This window comes from Scomber japonicus, chromosome 17 (assembly GCF_027409825.1).
Source record: "Scomber japonicus isolate fScoJap1 chromosome 17, fScoJap1.pri, whole genome shotgun sequence".
In the NCBI taxonomy this organism is placed as follows: domain Eukaryota; kingdom Metazoa; phylum Chordata; class Actinopteri; order Scombriformes; family Scombridae; genus Scomber; species Scomber japonicus.
Genome location: NC_070594.1, coordinates 15,527,438 through 15,533,082, shown reverse-complemented (window position 1 = coordinate 15,533,082; position 5,645 = coordinate 15,527,438).

Genomic DNA, 5,645 nt, shown 5'->3' with positions numbered 1-5,645 from the left:
AAAATAAAGTTCATTAGCTCCTTTCCAGCATTGAAATATGGTCAGTTTCAGCAAATTCTGCATCATATGTGTTGTCAAATTGATGGAGGTGTTGCCTCTTATCAATTTTCACACAGTTTATGAAATCACAGTGCACTAAGCTCTCCCTGTTACTGTAAGAACTTGACCCAAAGCACATAAAGCCTCAAAACAAGCCATTATATTTGTTTCCAAGTTGTTTTCCACATATGTTAAGTGCGCACGATTAATATGTTAATTAAAATTCATGTGTATGCGTGTTTGCTTGCCCATGTGTGAACCTTCTCCCTCCACAGAGTGCTGTGGTGTAGTGTGCAATATCTCTTTGTGTAGCAATGGAACAGGCAGGCCTAATTACGTCTTTAAGTGTGTAATTAGGAGCGAGTGTAATTTGTGGTTTGCACACACAACACACTCCTGGTTGGAAAATACAAATCATGTTTGACACAATGCCTAACATGGCTGCAGCAATGACAGGTGGTATCGGCATACGCATGCACATCCCATATGTCCACACGTAGAGGTATATTTTAAGTAGGACGGCAACTAATCATTAATTTCATTATCAGTTAAACAGTTGTTTCGAATTCTATAAAATTGTAGAACAGTATATATCACATATATATATGACTGTGATATATATGACTGTGACAACTGCAAGTTGTTTGTTTTGTCCAACTAACAGCCCAAAGATACTCGATTTACAGGAATTCAAATCCTCATATTTGGGAAACCGGAACTAGCCAATGTTTGGAATTTCCTAAGAAATGACTTATCAGAAACAGCAAACAGTGAGACAATGAATACATTCTAGGAGGCTGAGATTGATGAGGTTTTTGATATTATGGGGAAGGACTTTACAACTCAGGGAGTTACTTGGGAGTGCTAATGGTTTTATCTGTCTAGTTGATCACAAGGTAAACCGTAGAGATGTGGTGCTCATGTGACAAAGTAAACTAACAGCAACAGTTCAACTTTGTTCAACTTCTTTGCTGGAAATGATTTTTGTGTCTTTGTGATGCCGTGGTCTCATTGAAATGAGTGAGGCAGCTTTTTTAACATAGTTGTAACTTTGGTCTTTATACAATTAAAAGAGGTACTTCAGCAATGTTGTATTGCACTCATAAAGTTTGGAAACTTGTAAGAAACAGATTTTATAGAAAGAAGATATTCATGCAGCATATGCTGTGATTCCCTGATAGTTCCCCCCATGCATAGATCAAGCTCCAAACACAGTTTAAACTACATTTTCCATAATGCCACTCCACAGCATCTTTCTAATTAACCCCCCCCCCCCCCCCCCCCCGATTCCCGCAGGTGGTGAAGCAGGTTTACTTCTACAAATGTGGAGAAACTTCTCTATATAGTCTCTCAAATTTTACAAACCACTGCTGGAGCTGCAGAAGACATGATACAACTATATTCACGGGAAATCGATTTTGTGTAAAATGGGGGCAGTGCCTCCTTAATAGATTGTCAAATTTGTTGTTTAATGATTTTCTGTCCATTGACTAATCAACAAATCACAGCATCAATTTTAGCACAATGTTTGTGGGGCCAAGAGTCCATACAAGAGTCCTGACAGCACTGATACTGTACTTTCTGTCTAGTTTATGGTAAAACATTCACACACCTACTCTCTTTAACACACACATATTGAGGAGAGATGGAGGAGGACAGATGGAGGCCGAGGCGAGGAGAGAGAGATTGACAGGGCAGGCCTCCAGCCTCTCTCCTGTCCACAGAAGGGCTGTTTGTTTAGAGGAAATGACACGTGCTGCCGAGGAGAAAATGATCTGCTTGGCCCCATGTAAGATCCTCCCTGGCACAAAGACCACTGCACTCAGCTCTTTTCTCTCCTCCAAGACAACCTTTCTCTCTCTCTCTCTCTCTCTCTCTCTCTCTCTCTCTCTCTCTCTCTCTCTCTCTCTCTCTCTCTCCCTTTTTCTCTCTCTCACACACACACACACACACACACATACACATACACATACACATACTCCCTCCCCTTTCTTCCCTTCATCTTCTCAGCTCTCCATCCATCGCTTGTCTGTCACGGCAGGAGTGCAGCCAATCCATCACGGGTCGGAGCTAGGCGAGCCGTTAGGGCGTGTGTGTGTGTGAATGACTGAATATGTGAGTCTGAGTTGTGTTTGTGTATCAAAGTGCCACTGTAGTGCACGCTGAACACCCGGATGCGCACAAGTCCGTTTTATGTTTTGTATGCAAGCATGTGAGCACACCCCGTACACCTTTCCTCGCTCCTTCACCTGTAATAAACAGTGTGACTGCTGTGCGTGTGTGTGTGCATGTATTTGTGCATGACACCAAGGAAGTGGATCAGCCCTGCCTTCCCCTGCGCTCTGCTGACAGATCATTGGACCATAGCGGGCTGCAAAGAGCCACACCATGCTGGGATAGAGACTTATGATGAAATATCAAATTATGTAGTGGAGAAGTGTGTCTGCGTGGGGGCTTGCACACACACACACATGCACACACTTGTATACGTACGACAACACACCTAATCGAAGTGTTGCCACATTCCACTAAAAGTCTCCCACTGAGCCATTATGATCTAGTGGCGGCAACAAGCCAGTATTACTGATGGCGTGTTGTTTTATTTACATAATACATCTCCTTTAGGCCACTGATGTGGTCTCTGTAAAACCACTTTGGATTTATGAGGCCATTTTCATGCTTGTTACCACAGGAAATATGAGTGTCTATCAGCATGTGTTATAGAAGGAAAGAGTGAGAGAGGAATAGGTAGAGTCCCACTGACAGCTTCACACACACACACACACACACACACACACACACACACACACACACACACACACACACACACACACTCTGTTTGCACATACAGTATGTGTGAACACGGGTCGCTGTGCTTTGTTTTCTGGTGACAGTGAATTGTGGCTGTGTGCTGAAAGCCAAATTCATACTCATAAAACATACCCGAGCTGAAGCTGTGAAGGGCTCTCTGTGTGTGTGTGTGCGTGTGTATATGTGTGTGTCTGTATGTGTATTTATATATATATACGTTGCAGGTTAAGTAGGTCTCTAGAGTTGCAAAGCCATCCAGGGGTGCATTGGGATCAAGCTAAGCCAAGCAGGGAGCTCTTGGCTGGGCATCATTATGCACCACCACAGCCTCTATGAACTGGATTTCATATGTGCATGTGACGTGTGTGTGTGTGTGTGTGTGTGTGTAAGAGAGAGAGGGAGGGAGAGAGAAAGAGATTGTATACTTCTACTTTTTTTTTTGTTTAACGTACTGCAGCTGCCCTTCTGAAGTACGTACTGTTGCATGCTGTATGCATTCAATTGAGACATACTACTTCATCTGCCATTGCAGCTTCTGCCGTTGCACTGGCTTCTATCATTGCATAGTCAACGAGGTCTGTTTTTTTCTTGGCAGCTGAGTCAATGTTACGTATCTTCAGCTGGAGAAGATGATTGTGGGTCAGAATAGACATCCTGCATTTGACAAACTATGTATTGGGACATACTAAATCTCTTTATGCATGCTAAATTGTATGGTAGTATGGGTAGCGAACTGCATCCAGAGTGTGTTTTGTTTCTAGTACCTGACAGATTACATATGTGTATGTCTGCACTTATTTGATATAAAAAGAACTGGTGTGTGTGTGTCTGACATATATGCATTTGTGTGTAAATGCCTCATTAACTCAGAGATCATGATCAAGGTTGAAAAAGGCAGAGTGACATTCTTTGTCTGGAGCCACAATAGTATTTTATCACATCACATCACTATCTCAAATTTTAATGACTTGAGCAAGCGTTTGACGGTGTAAGAGGTGAGCAAATTCAACATCAAGGCGAACAAACAAATCATTTTCACAGTGTAATGACACAGTAAATATTCACTTTAAAATAAATATACATAAATAAATAAACGTAAGGTGATGTGTTGAATTGGTAGCAGGAAGATATTTAGTTTCATAAAATGCATCATTTTAATCTATCTCAATCTACACAGTGCAAGAATATTTGCTTGGAACTGATGACAAAACAATCGTACTTCAAGGTCCATTTAATAGATAATCTGTGGCTTTTGACCATATTACATGTTCCTCATCAGCAAATAGTTCAGTGTTGAGCACAAAACTTTCTCAAAGTGCTAAAAAAAGGAGATTTGAAAATCTACAAGTCCATGCACTGAGCAAGTTTCATAACCAAAAGCTCTGTAATAGCTATATTGGATATTGCGATTAGATTGCTCCCACTGTAGAAAATGATCTTTTAAATTTGCTTGTATATTCAATATGAAGGAATGAATAAATATGTCATTCAGAATTCATAATTAGTTAGTTCCACATGGCCAAAACAAAGTAATATCCTGTTGGTCACTTTTTCTATCACACCTGGAATACTGCTCAATTATTCGGTCAGGTGTTGCTGACAAAAAAAATCTAAAAGAAAAACAATTTAGGATTGCACAGAACAGAGCAGCCAGATTAACTCTTTCCATGCTAATTTGTGTGACATTCATAAACAATTATCATGGCTAACTGTGGAGGCTTAATTAAAAGCTTGTCTTCTGTTATTCATGCACAACGTTATTTGGAATAATAAACCGCATTTCTTTTGTAAAATGTGTAACATTTCATACAGTTCTACCCAGAGGGGGCGCTAAAATAACATTTTAACATGATATTGCTACGATTCTGTTATCATTAATAAAATGAAACATGACATACAAATTCTCCATAAGATTGTGTATGACATATTGAAGCGTGGCAATAATAGCTGCACCTATAGGCCATTACTAAAAACCACCTGGTCTTGCAATACCAGACAATCGGAGATCTCCACAGATTTCTAAATACATAGTAGTTGTTTGAAAGGTAGTGAGAACCGTCGTTAACAAACTTACACCCTTTACATTTACCAGAAAATATGCCCCCCCCCATCCTCCTCCGTACTGAACTGCATGTCACCGTTCCAATATGAAGGACCATCCTAAAGACTGTGGATTGGTTCTGCAATGCAGGTTTTTTTTAAAACCTCTAATTGTTTCCACCCAATTTTAATCATGGAAACTGGGAAATTGTCCACAGTCTCTATGAGTGACACGTTCAGAGACTGATCTGTGAGTCTAAATGCCACCATACTACTTATTAACTGCCATATCTCTTAAACGTCCCATGGTGACCAAATACAGCAGACTTGTACAGATGGGGACATTGAACAAGCCTGTAGCTCTTGATACAATTTTACCAGTTAAATATTAAGCTTGTAGCAGCTAACAGCTTCCAGCTCTCATATGCATTTTATTAAAAAATGTATTATACTTTCTTTTTATTGCTGTGTATTTGTGAGAATTTTGTCTTTGTTTTCATTGTAGGTTACTGTTGTTTATTGTTGTAGTCATTTCACTTATTTTCTGATATTTATTTTTATTGATACAGTGTGATTTTAATTGTTTATTTTTATTGTTGTTTTTGTGTGGAGCCCAGGAAGACTAACAACCACTCTGTGGAAGTTAATGTGGATCCAAATAAAGAAAAAGAAAGAATAATAAGAATTCTTATTAACTTGTTTGATGAAAGTCAAATTCCATTATTTTTTTCTTTCAGCATAATAGTTTCATAACT